The 14,525-nt window shown below is 39.0% G+C and overlaps 1 long non-coding RNA gene across 4 annotated transcripts; it reads right to left on the bottom strand.

The window, feature by feature from the left end:
* Positions 1-1,955: 1,955 nt before the first annotated feature.
* LOC123411896 lies at positions 1,956-14,181 on the bottom strand. Of its 4 annotated transcripts, XR_006613353.1 has the most exons (6): positions 13,977-14,180; positions 13,805-13,880; positions 13,191-13,387; positions 7,515-7,643; positions 6,760-6,831; positions 1,956-2,513 (listed from the first exon to the last, which is right to left on the bottom strand). It is a non-coding gene; the product is annotated as an uncharacterized LOC123411896 (long non-coding RNA). The 4 variants fall into 4 exon arrangements; XR_006613355.1 differs by having other exon boundaries at positions 7,515-7,648; positions 13,805-14,181; XR_006613352.1 differs by having other exon boundaries at positions 13,805-14,179.
* Between the last annotated feature and the right edge of the window lie 344 nt (positions 14,182-14,525).

Here is a 14,525-nt window from a genome sequence, read left to right as displayed (position 1 = left end):
AACAAACTCTTCTATTTGATCCACATCATAGTAATCATATATACCATTAGCATAAGAAGCCAAGGTTCTATGATCATTAAACTCACAAGAAAAGGGAAGGTGTGGAGCCTTCATCCTAGAGCAACAAGTAACACCATGTCTCTTGCATAGTTCCCAAGCATACCATTTCAACAAATGGATTTGATCCCATTAGAGTTTCACTTTTTGAGTCAAGCGATAATCCCTAAAGTATTCACGTTGATCCAACGTGTATCCCATTATATAATTGAATGGGGCTTTATTAGGATTATTAAGGCAGTATATAATATTTTCCACGTAACGAGCATCGAGGGTTTTAGGAGGTTCCCCATCTCCATGAGTAGCAAGTACACCTAATTTTTTTGGTATTTCGTGTTCCATATCCATAACTAAAGATAGAGAACAACTTAGAACAGCAAATAAATCTACTTAGTGATAAAGCAAACAAGCACACACGAGGATATTCACCCCACGCTATTGCTCCCCGACAATGGCGCCAGAAAAAGGTCTTGATAACCCACAAGTATAGGGGATCAATTGTAGCCTTTCTCGATAAGTAAGAGTGTCGAACCCAACGAAGAGCTAAAGGTAGGACAAATATTCCCTCAAGTTCTATCGACCACCGATCCAACTCTATGCACACTTTACGTTCGCTTTACCTAGAACAAGTATGAAACTAGAAGTACTTTGTAGGAGTGATAGGAAAGGCTTGCAAGAAAGTAAAGAACACGTAAATAAAACTAGGGGCTGGTTAGATAAAGAAACAACTACGAGTGTCTAACGAGTGTGGAAAAGTGGTGGTAGGAGTTGCGGAATTGTCCGTAAGCAATTGACTATGTTACTAGATCGATAGCAAGTATCATGTGGGAGAGGCCTCTGCTAGCATGTCATCCCTTACTTGAAATTCTATGCACTTATGATTGGAACTATTAGCAAGCGTCCGCAACTACTAACGTTCATTAAGGTAAAACCCAACCATAGCAATAAGATATATTGGTCCCCTTCAATCCCATATGCATCAATTTCTATGCTAGGTTTGAAGCTTCTGTCACTCTAGCCTGCCAATACATAGTCCTATCAACATACAGCTAACCCGATGGTGTGATCCACGCGCGCGATCATATCACGGGCACCATAGGACAACAACATAACCACAAGAAAATTAAACCAATCATAGCAATTCATCAATCACCGATAGGACAACGATAATCTACTCAGACATCATAGGATAGCAAAACATCATTGGATAATAATATGTAGCATAAAGCACCATGTTCAAGTAGAGGGTACAGCGGGATGCGGGAGAGTGGACCGCTGAATATAGATGGGGGAAGGTGATGGAGATGTTGGTGAAGATGACGGAGGTGTTGGTGTAGATCGCCGTCACACGATGATGTCCCGGACGGCATTCCGGCGCAGCCGGGAGAGAGCCCCCCTCCTTCTTCTTCTTCGTTGACCTCATCCCTAGATGGGAGAAGGGTTTCCGCTCTGGTCCATGGTCTCCATGGCGGCGGAGGGGCGAGAGCCCCTCCTAGATTGGATCTCTCTCTCTCTCTGTCCTTCTGTTTCCGCGCTTCCAGATTCTACGTTTCACCGTTTCTTAAATTCCCGGAGATCTGTAACTCCGATTGGGCTAAAATTTTGACACGATTTTCTTCCGGATATTATCTTTCTTGCGGCGAAAGAAGGGCTCAAACCTCCTTAAGGAGTGGCCACAAGCCTGCCAGCCGCCGCCGTACCTCCTGGTGGCGGCTACAGGACTTGTGGGCCCTCCGTGCATCGCCTCGCGTTGATTCTTTTTCCCAAAAATCATAAATATTCCAAAAAAATCCCCTTAAGTTTTTATTACGTTTGGACTTCGTTTGGTATGGATATTCTGCGAAACAAAAAATATGCAACAAACAGGAACTGGCACTGGGCACTGGATCAATATGTTAGTCCCAAAAATAGTATAAAAAGTTGCCAAAAGTATATGAAAGTTGTAGAATGTTGGCAAGAAACAATAAAAAATTAACGTAGACGTATCAGTACACCCTCAATGGCCTATACCCTGAAACATTTGTTTTAACCATATGTAAATTTTGTCTTAAAAATGTACGGCAGATGTTATGCATCAAATGTAAGCTAGAGCCCCTTGCACTAAATCTCCCTATAGTATAACAGGTATATTAGTGTTCATGTGTGTGTATCCTCAACAAAAATGTGTATGGCATGCATTACCAGTTCAGACTTGATGCTACAGATACCATGAGTATATGTTACCGATGCCAAAACATCATGCTCGTTATTATAATCGACAGTTTTCATATAATTGATGGTTCACAAGGGTATTTTCTTATCAGCTATTACTATGTTTGTAATTGTAATAGCACGCTACCTGTGTCCACACAACTATTGACTTATCTTCTCATTTGTCAATTTTTAGAAGCTTGAGCTCATCAGGGTTACGTGGAGTCTTGTCGCCCAGCATTGCGAAGGTCACAACACTACAATAGCTATAAAATCAAGCGTGAGTTACTTATGAAATCTATGATTTGTTCCTCATGAAAATGGTGTATACATATATATTCATTAAAAATTGTTCTACTATCGTTATTGTCAAATATCTTCATTTCAGGTTTTTAGACGATAACAATATAACTAAAGGAATATCATAGGAGATTGGGAAACTTTCAAGTCTGCCAACTCTTAAACTTGAAAATATCAATTCAATGGCTCAATATCCGATTCTCTTGGCCGCCTTTCAGGACTACAAAATCTGTAAGTGAGACTATGACTTGTGTTATATCTTAGTATTACAGTACACTAAGAAACATAAGAGTGTGGTAACTTCAACGGGGATGTGAGCCAAAATCTTCTAAGTGGAAATATTCCAATCTCTTTGTCAAATATTCCATCCTTGAGTTCCATGTAAGTCTTCCTTTCCATGCTAATATACGATGAAAAATGATCGAGTGTGCCTTGTATTTATTTTCATAAGAGAATAAGACCATATGAACTCAATTATTTGATGGTCTACATTTTGTGTTTGGCAGCAGTATGGGATATAACAATCTTGGTGGTAAAATACCTGAACAACTACATGTGTCCCTATACAAATATGGCCTACCTCAACTTTAGTACTCCGTCCAACCCGAATTAATTGACGCAACCTCTATACAATACCCCATTTTATACTGTGTAGAGGATGCGTCAAATAATTCGGATCAGATGCAGTAGCTTATATTTGTATAAGCAATTTCATGCACTCCTTAAATTAACATAATGAGTGTAATCATGTGGTTCTATCTATACCGCCAACCACGTAAATTGTGGTCCACACTTAATGTCATGCGAAGGAAACATCAACAATACAAGTAATCCAGAAACATACATGACAATCTATATGGAACCCAACATTTGGATTAAAAACATGTGCTTGCATTTCATACTAAACATTTGTTAACAAGTGGATCAAGAAAACCGACCATAAAGGTGGTTCTTGGAAGCATAGCAATAGTTCTCCTTGGTCTTATGTATGTTCTAATCTGCAAAGAATGCCTTGCGAATGTGATTTCTTTTTTGATGTTACATTTTACTTAGTATTAGGGGTAAAAAAAATTGTTCATGCATGTTAACCATATTGAAATTTTCACCATGAAAATAATTTACCATCTATTGTAGGGGAATTCCAAAAGAAAGGCTTTTTTATCAACTAAAGACATGATAAGTATGTAATTAAATTTAAGATGAGTATGCTCTAAACCTAGATCTTGGGTCGGCACAAAAATTCCAGTTGCATCATCTCTTGATTGCAACAAGAAATTTGATTAACAAAAATCTTGGCAAGGGCTCTTTCACAAAGGTTTACCTAGGAGTTCTTCCAGGCCAAGACAATAAAACATTTGTCGTCAAATGATTGGCTAAACTAGAGAATCATGGACATGATATGGCTTTCAAATAAGAAGCTGGAGTTATAAATTTGGTTGTCCATTTAAACATACTAAGAGGGTATTGCATGGCACCAAGGGAGCGCTTCTTGGTTTAACCTTACATGGGGAATTTGAGTATTTCTTCTAGTTTAGGAGGTAATATCACATTTCTAATAGGTCATTTTTATATATTTTTCTATGCACATATCTCATTGATGGATTTTGCTCAGTTGAACTATTAAGTTCTGATAGCCTTTGGTACACACATTGGCTTACTTTCACAAATAATGAATTGTGAATCTATGACACCATCAGAAGTAAAGATAATTGAATTATCTCTACTTGTATGGGACATAAAATAATAACAAGAAAGTCATTCTAGGATAATATTATATCATATTAGTCCGCTTCGAACTATTGTTGAGAAAATTGATGAAATCAAATAAATATGCAGGTTTAAAACCAAATAAACCAATATTGGATTAGGCAAGAAGAACGAAAATTGCTCTTGGCACTGCCCATGGTTTGAAATACCTTCAGGATAACTGCAACCCCTTGATTATTCATGGTGATATCAAGTCTACCAATGTCCTACTCGATGGAAATTTTGAAGTTGTGCTTGTAGGCTTTGGACTATCAAAGTTAACGGACCAAGGGAAGAAAATAGTAATGAAAGAGATTCTTACATTAACTAATTCGTCAATGTATTTCCCACACTCCTATACTCACTCAAGAGCCATGCATGTAGCCCACTGTTCCCTGCTGGATCTATGTCATCATTATTTCCTTCCCTTGGCCCATTAGCTTTGACAGTAACCTTCAAAAATTTCATCGAGCAGGACATCGACAACCTTGATATTACCATGCATAATCTTGGGGTTACAATTATCATGAAGGTATTCCAAACGAGGGGAGGCGCCAAGAACAATTTACATTCTTCTTTCCAATCCAATGTTTGTTGATTTGGTTTTAAAGATGCATATTTATGTGATTTCATGAGTTTCCTAAACAATAGTTTGAGGCAAACTAATATGATATAATATTAACCTAAAATGACTTTATTGTTATTATTTTGTGTATAATACAAGTAGAGATCATTCAATTATCTTTACCTTTTGTCGTGTCATAGATTTATAGTTCATCATTCATAGAAGTGAGACATTGTGTTTGCCAAAGTCTATTAGAACTCAATAGTCCAACTAAGCAAAAGCCACCAACAAGATATGTGCATAGAAAAATATATAAGAAACAAAATCTACTTGCAATCTTATATTACCTTCTAAACCAAGAAGCGCAACCTTGTGCCATGCAATACCTATCAATTTTAGCAAGTTCATATGGACAACCACACTTATGACTTCAACTTGTTATTTGAAATACATAACATGTCCACGACTTTGTAATTTAACCAATCTTTTGACGACATTCGCCTTATTGTCTCAGCCTAGAAGAACTCATTTGTAAACCTTACTGAAAGAGTCCTTGCCAAGAAAGTTTTTCTTTACTCAAATATTTTGTTGCAATCATGAGATGATGCAATAGAACTGTTGTGTCAGACCAAGATCTAGGCTCAGAGCATGCTCATTCTAAATTTAATTTACATGTTTATCATGTCCTCAGTTCATAAAAAGCCTTTCCTTTTGAAATTCCACTATAATAGATGGAAAATTAGTTTCATGGTGAAAAATTCAATATGGTAAACATGCATGGAAAAAATTATTTTACCCTTAATCCTACCTAACTTGGAACATAAAAAAACATCATCAAAGCGTTCTTCGCAAGATTAAACACATATAACAACTAGGAGAACTATTGCTCCAACAATGCTTCCAAGAACCACCTTTATGGTGGATTTTCTTAGTCCAACTATTAAAAAATGTTTAGTGTGAAATGCGAGCACATGTTTTTCAACCCAAAGTTTGGGTTAAACATAGTTTGTCATGTAGGTTTCTGGATTACCCGTATTGTTAATGTTTACTTCACATGACATTAAGTGTGGACCACATTTTAAGTGGTTGTCGATAGCAAGAACCACATGATTACACTCATTATGTTAATCGAAGGAGTGCATGATAAAATTGCTTATACAAATATAAGCTACTCCCTCGGATCCGAACTGATTTATGCAGCTTCTAAACAGTATAAAGTGGACATTGTATTGAGGTTCTGTCGATTAATTCGGATTGAAGGGAGTACTAAACTTGAGATAAGCAATACTTGTATAGGGTCGCATGTAGTTGTTTAGGTATTTCACCACTAAGATTGGTATATACCACATTGTTGCAAAACACATAGATCATCACATAATGGAGTTCATATTGTCTTATTTGCTTATTAAAATAAATACAAGGCTTGGAATGAGAATAATAAAATTCGTTCATTTCTTTTGTTGTATCAGCATGCAAACGAAAACTAACATGGAATTCATTGAAGGAATATATTTGACAAAGAGATTGGAATGTTTCCATTTAGAAGATTTTGTCTCAGGTCCTTGTTAAAGTGACCACACTCTTATGTTTGTTAGTGAATTGTAATACTAAGAGTTAACACAAGTCAAGGGCACACTTAAAAAAATTGCAGTTCTGAAAGGCGGTCAAGTGAATCGGATATTTAGCCATTGAATTGATTATTTTTAAGTTTAATAGTTGTTAGACTTGAAAGATTCCCAATATCCTGTGGTACTCCTCCAGTTGTATTATTATCATCTAAAAACTTGAAATGAAGATATAGACAATAACGATAGTAAAACTATTTTTAATGGATATCTATCGATACCCCATTTCCATGAGAAAAATCATATATTTCATGAGTAATTGATGCTTGATCTTACAATCATTGTAGTGTTGTCAACTTTGCAATATTGGGTGATAAGACTTCATTGAACCCTCATGAACTCAAGCTTCTACAAATTCGGAAATGGGATGGTAAGCCAATACTCTTGTGAACACATGTACGTGTTATTACAAATATAGTAATAGACGATAAGCAAACAACCTTCTCAACTATAAATTGTATGAAGCTAGCAATTATAATGACCGGCACGATGTTTTGGCACCGATAACATATCTCCCTATATCTGTACCATTAAGATTGGACTAGGAATGCATGCCATACACATTTTTGTTGAGGATATACACACATGAACACCGCTATAGCTGACATACTATAGGAAGATATAATGCCCGGAACCAGGGGGTGCCATGGGATGTTGAATATCCTGGTAACGTCTGCCATACATTTTAAGGCAAACATTACCCATGGTTAATGGTTTGCCCAAAGAAAATATTTCTCCCATAAGTGCACTGCCAATGTATTGGGTCTTAACGCTTTAGACTTACCATAGTTGGAGAATCATATGAAAGATCATGCATGCCAACTACGCAATTTAGATGAGGTGTTATACAATTAAATGAAGAAATAACTGGTTAAGTATTATGATATGATACCATATTATAATGAATGATGTTTTACTGTGTGTCGTACAAAACAGTAAATGTGATTATCTATGATATATGCACACTACCAAAATGTAGGGACCACGGGATGACAAATGCACCAGAGATGATTAGGTTAGGCTTCACTTACATTTCAACCACTTTGCCTTCAGCGCCAAACGAAAGAAGCAATAGTACCACATGCAGTATACAGATAGTGATTTCAGTCTTTTAGGACACCACCATTGTCATTAAGTATCATCTTCACCTCAAATAGACCCTGGACTTGAGAAAGACAAGTTTTATTAGTAACTAAAAGGTAAATACTGAATCAAAGAGAACTATTAAGTTTGGTGAATAGTTATGGTTAACTTCCATTGCATGTTTTAGTTTCAATATGGACTGCAAGTGATGTAGAACTTGAGAAATGATATAATACTATCGTAGAACATATAACATGAAAAGCTTAGGCCAGGCAATAAACTAAGTAAGAACCATAAAAACTAGATTAAGATATTTATTCTTTGCCCTCTGGATAACCAAGGAAAGCTCATGGTTAAGATTGTTCTACCGCTGCAAAACCTTAAAATAAGTGTCTGCATTTTGAAAGACCATAACATTGCGTGAAGTGAATGTGCACCCGGGCACTACAATGAAAATGCCATGATTTCACACCCAAAAAAAAGGTATGCGTTTGTCTCTTCTTAATTCTTATGGTTGTTTTCTCAACATTGCTAATTCACACAATTGACAACGATGTGTACGGGAATCCAAAATCCAGTTAAGTGTTTATCTGTACCTATATCTATACTACTTATATAAGAAAAAAATTACATGAAATAGGCTTTCGTCTTGCTATATATATATAGCAACCACACGATATAACATGAAAGCACTCCTAGGTCAAACAACACATCCAAGTCCAAAAGAAAAGAAAGAGAAAACAATACCAACACCGACGGATTAACGAAAACAATAATGACTCCCAACCGCTTCGTTCCCTCAAAGTATTCCCATCACGATCCAAGCACTCCGATTCATCACGTACCAAGCAACACCTCCAAGAAGGACAGTGACGACGATGACACTGCTGTCCGGACAGGTCCTAGGGTTTCCCTCAGTACGCTCCGAGGAGTGGGGAGGAGGTACACCCCACGCCCTTCAGGAAGGAAGGGTGACACTCTCAAGCGTCACCTGTCGGTATCAAATGACAAGGATTTCTCTCGATCCCAAAACACCACCTCCCGGACAATCAGAAGCGCTCCACCAAGCATGACATCCAGCAACATATGTTACCACAGTCTTGCAGTCACCATCGTCGTTTCACCATGGCCAACATAGCAAGGCCGGTCAATCTGAGGAAAACCAACCATAGACAAGGTCCGATAGGACGACAACATGCAGGAGGGAACCATCTCCACCGTCCAAAACGGTTGCCGTCCAGACACGACGACGAGAGCACAGCGAGTCATTGGAACCGGAGGGCGGCAGTAGAGCAGCCACCTAGAGGCCGTCCTTCACCGTCATCGGCGAATGTCGGCCGGATACAGCAACAGGCCCGGCCGAGCCCCGAGGCTCGTAAAGTCTCCATTGACGTGCTGCTGCACGTACGCCACCGCCGTCGTGACCCTAATGAGCAGCCCAAAAGCTCAGTCAGGCACAAACAAGCTTGTAAAGCTCCCGTCGTCACGCTATAGTGGTATGGTGTCAACGCTATCATTTCCGTCGCGAGCTGCGCCGCAGGCCAACCGAAGGCAACGAGGCAGGCCCGACATGACGTAGATCGGGCCCGAGGGGCCTAGATCTGGGCCTTCAGGGCCGGAGCGCCACCACCGCCACCCAGCCACCAATAGCAACACCTTCGCCACCAAGGCCACCCATGACGCACCAGAGGAAGCCCCGCTACCGCGCGGGCCGATGCCATCGAGGAGCACCGCCTAGACCCGGGCTGCCCTGCGCCTCCCAAGCCTGGAGGGGGAGGGCCGGAGGTCCACCACCATTGGGGCCGCCCGACCAATGGCCGGCGCGACACACCGGTGACGGCGGGAGGGAGGAGGGAAGGAGGACAAGGAGGCGGGAGGCGGGGGGGGGGGGGGGGGTGGCCCGGCCGCCGCGGGGGTGGTGCGGGAGGGGAGAAAGGGGAGAACCCACGGGAGGGGAGAAAGGGGCGAAAAAATCCCAACCGCCACCCACCGGGTGAAACCGAGCACCACCACCTGATGTGCACGTATGACAACCACCCTATCTCCCTCCTAATCATTTTAAAGTATGGTCACCATGCTGGGTTGCATAGTCGACACTTACAGATTGAAGAATGACATGACTTTGAGATAAAAACAAGTGCAAATCTATTTGCACTTTATGTTCGTATAAATAATTACCACTTTATGGTACACTCTGGCATAGAAATGACACCTTCTGTTGGTGGTAATACTTTGCATGATTTTAGGACTTAGTGGATACACTGATTGAACTTCGTATAGACGTTTCTTATTTACAGTTTTTTTAATGCATGCTTTAATTGATGAACATTGTTACTACTGAAGGTCTTGTTCCAAATACACATGCCTTTCATGTTTAACTCTGAATCGAATGAACTGCACTTGTTAGGAACAGACTGAGCCGAATGTATGGAAATTCACACTCAGTTTTACGATGACTTCCCTGCAAACGAGAAAACAAAAGCTCTACAGGTTTGCTAGCTCATCTAGGATGAGTCCAACAGAGTGGAGTTGCCCTATCATTATACCTATATTTTTGCAGATCCTGGTGGGGGTCTGAATCAAATTCATAGAGAATGTACAATTTCAGTAGATACAAGGTTCAACCTCTCCTGAAGTTCTTAGATTCCGTTTAATTGCACTTGAGATAAAATGATTCAATGAAGATTTATTTTGATATATACTTCTACTTTGTGTTGTGTTGGGGGTTAGGAGGCATGTGTCCGGTGGTGAAGACAGGTCCCTACTGAAATTGAATACAATAAAGTATTTACATAGGAGTAAATAAAGAAAACGGGCACTAGTCACATATCTGTTTGTTAGACTCCTAAAATTCATGTTGACCTTTTTATTTTTTTATTTTTTCACTACTGTATTAAAGTTTTCTTTTTTGTTTTAATTAACAAGACCCCATGAGTTCGAGTCTTTTCTGACCGTATGGTTCTTTTGATATTGCAGGTTTACTTCTTTCTATATATTTTTTTGAAAAGGGGAAGAGTCTGGCCTCTGTATCATCATGATGCGCACAGCCAAACTCCTTTCTATATGTAAGTCCATATTTATGTGTCCAATCAAACACATTAAGCATCATTAGAATGGTGGCCCACCAGCAACGCCACGTGGCGAATGCTCGCAGTGAGAAAGTTTTTGATGTTTTTAGAGGTTTTTTTCAAAATGAAAGTGAGATTTCTTTTTCTTTTTCTTTTCAAGAAAATTGCTTAGGTTTATTTTTTCTTTTTAAGATGAATGTGATGTTCACATGACATAAGATTTTTTTTTAATTTTAAGATGAAGGTTTGATGCGCACAGCTTCCTCTAAAACGACTCGCAACGGCGGACCCCAACCACTAGTATGTATTATTGTTTCTCCTCGATGGGCTACGATGGAGATGTGAATTGGGTACGCGAGCACGTGTTTAGAAAGAACTAATTAAGCTATTACCGTGGCAATGCATCTTTCCCTTTTATAATCCTACGATCCTATCATGACCCCATCTCGAATATTGATGGATTTAAGGTTGTGTGTCTGTTCTCATGAGTAAGATTATTACCAGAACTATTTGTGTGATAATTATTTGGTCTTGCAAGAAGGTCCTTAACTAGACCATGTTAATTAGAGTTTCACAACATACGTCTCAGTTGATATATTATATTTTCTTTATCTGAAGTGACTATATTTTCTTCCAGGGAGCAATAAGTTGCCCCTAGATTGCAAGGTGCTGAGATTTAGAAGTTAAAGGATGTGAATAATAGTTTAAAGTGGCCGTTGTTGTAGGGATTAAACCCGACATGTAGACATGTAGTGGTGTGTCCTAGTCGGACACTGATCAGGCACCTGTAGTAGTAGTAGGGTTAGTACTCCTAACCGAGTAGGTTAGATTGCTATTCCTAGCTGCTATATATACTCACGTATAACCCTGTATTCTGAAGCAGAAAAAAAAGGAAATAAATAAAAAAGCAAGGCTTGATACGAGCCTTTGGCGATCCATCGGTTCGTTTTTGTTCGCCAAGTTTCGTCGAAGCCGCCGATGGAAATGGATCGATCCGATCGTAGCCGGCCGAAGCTAGGATCACCTAGGCGTCTACGCCTAGCTAGCTACAAAATCAATCCAGCTGCCTGCTAGGTTACTTGTCTAGCTACCTTCCACTACGTGCTTTGGCTTTCGGAGGATACGAGCTGGGGTTTTAAAACCAACAGTTGGGTACATGGAGATATTCAATTCATGGATTCAACAGTATTTTATTTGTTGTATATTTTTGAAATATTTAACGGGATCACAGTGTTAACTTCTTACATTTAAATAGCTTAGTCAGCACAAAATATTTCATATTGCAATAATTAATGGAAGCACTTTTCTGAACTTTCTTCCATATTTTTCATTATGTGAATTTGGTTACTATGATGCCAGATAACTTGACTATTCAGTATCTGTATTTGGGGTCTACACATAATAATTTTCTTTCTAAAGTACACCTCTAACGTTTCATTATACACATGGATGAGTCGCTATGGTTAACATGGAAACTCGAGTATTTAGCGTTTGCAATTTACGACCTTATCTCCCTATAGCATCTTGTTATACCTCAGTTGCTATCGAAATATAGTAATTGCTATGGTCGTTACTAAGGACTAGCTTGATATGTATTTAGAAATATACCATTCATGTTTCTATGATTTTGTGATTGCTTTCTCACTTTAATTATAGCTCTAAATAATCATGTGAATGTACATAAGATTGTCCTCAAACAAGATAGAATTACAAACTGAGGAGTTTAGAGGGACACAAGAAAATTTGGAGACCACTAACCCTACGGAGGAGGATTGGCAAGGAGATTAGAAGGCCAAGCCATTTAGATCGCTTTGTAGAACTAAAATAGTTTATATACTACATTGTTTACATATTTCAGATTTCACAAGTTTCTGATTACACAGTTTATAATTTTCAGAACTGAAAGTTACGTTCTGCTATCTTCACATTAGTTCAATATATGATGTCCACTTTAGGTCCGTTCTTTCACATTCTCATTACTTTTCTTTTACCTTAACCTAAGAGGGAATGGATTTAGTTGTTCCAAGACTTCTATTCTTTTGTACATTTTTATTCAAAGTTTGATTCTCTGCCATGTTCACTTCGACAATGCCTATATTTATTATATGTCCTTTCAAGTCACACAAGAAAGAGATATCCTGAAATCTTTACTATATGATTGTGATTTGTTCATAGATTATGATTTCTTTTTGTTCTACATGAACTTCACATGACATAACAAAAAGATACCTGATGGGGTTTGTATTAAACTTGACTTTTGGTGAGGCAGGGAACATCACACACTATAGATATTCTATTAATTTTCTAAAATTTCTAGAATATGAATTCAGAATTCAATATTCACATGAATTTAATGTGCTGCTTTGTTGTGTTCCAAGGGCATGCTTACTAGTATTTTTGAAAAGGGCCAATTCTGCAGACCCTTAAAAGAAAAGTCTATTCTACAACACGTTTTTTTTTGCGTCATCTTGTGGTCAAAATTCTCAATGAATATGCAGTTCACTTGTCCAGTTACTTTATGTGCTGAAGGTAAAAGTCCCAGTATAAAGGTCTTACCCTGCCGATCAAACATCTGATATGCAACAGACTGTAAAAACCCCATGAAGATTAATCCATAAGCTAGCTTCATGGTTTTCGAAAGCTGATGCCAGCCTTTCTCTGGATTGAAGAACGAAGGATCGGTGGTGATTATAATCTTAACTCTGTTTGCTTCACAGAACAGAGCAACGTGTCAGTGCCATTCTGCCAAATACCTATGGATAAAAATAAAGGGCATATGAGACACAGCAGCCGATGACATCAACTGAGAACAGTACTCCTTCCCTTCCACAGTATAGTGCATATTTTGTTTTTTTAAAGTCAAACTTTTCTACGTTTGACCAAGTTTTTAGCATATTAATATCTAAATAAATAAAATATAAAGTACACTTCGTAACGAATTTAATGATACTAATTTTGCCGATAATTTTTTCTTGACTTTTAGAAAACAAAATATGCACTGTATTTTCAGAGTGGAGAGAGTATGATAAATACTACAAGCAGAAATCAAGTAAATGAGAGCAGATGGCCGATAGCTTGTATTTATTTTATAACGTGCCAACTAGTTCTTTTTTTCGGAAATTAAAAGAAGTAACTAGAATTGCATATAAAACAGTGACATGGGAGCTTACATGCGTGGAGGATGTCCTTCTGCTCAACCCCGGCGGCCCCGGAGCTGCGTGACTGGCTTTTCGGCCATGGATTTCCCTGTGGATCCGGTGGTCAGGTGACTATGTGATACCCTTGTTTGATGTCTACGCTGCAGCTAGTTTCTAAAGTTGGGTTCTTTTTGATTCAGGTTACCAGTTCTTCACGCAAGAGGATGTGGATCGAGTGGCAGAGCCGGCATGGATGTGGTGCTCGCAATCGCGAGTTTGTGCCCCGCTCGTGCTGCTGTTGGATTGTCTCTGGTCGCGCTCGCCGGGCGAACCTAGGGGTTTTATGCTGCCGTGTGGAGAGGAGCGATAGAGTGGGATGTGCTTTTCTATTCTTGAACACTAGGTGCTCCTTTTATACTAGTCTCTCCCCGTCTCCCGTCCGAGAGGGGCACCCTCCAGCAGTCAGTGTGGCTTCTGGCGCGACTCTGTTTTGCATTTTGCTGCAACTCCAGTAGTCGATCTATAATAATTAAGATACGGTCACCTCTATATCACTCATATTTTTTTAAATGTCCAGATCGAGTGTTTTCATTGATCATAAGTAAGGAGCAGTTGGAAGTGACAAAGGCCAAGATCCGAGGATCAAGGAAATAAGAAAAAGAGGGTGAAAAAATACACGCCGTTAGGTAAGATAACACGATTAATATTATCACGTATGATCCTCAAAGGGGCTCTCTATACATTTGAACTCAGC

The sequence above is a fragment of the Hordeum vulgare genome, chromosome 7H, assembly GCF_904849725.1.
Source record: "Hordeum vulgare subsp. vulgare chromosome 7H, MorexV3_pseudomolecules_assembly, whole genome shotgun sequence".
Classification (NCBI taxonomy): Eukaryota; Viridiplantae; Streptophyta; class Magnoliopsida; order Poales; family Poaceae; genus Hordeum; species Hordeum vulgare.
Note: the sequence above shows the minus strand (reverse complement) of the source record. Positions and strands in the feature narration are given on the sequence as shown.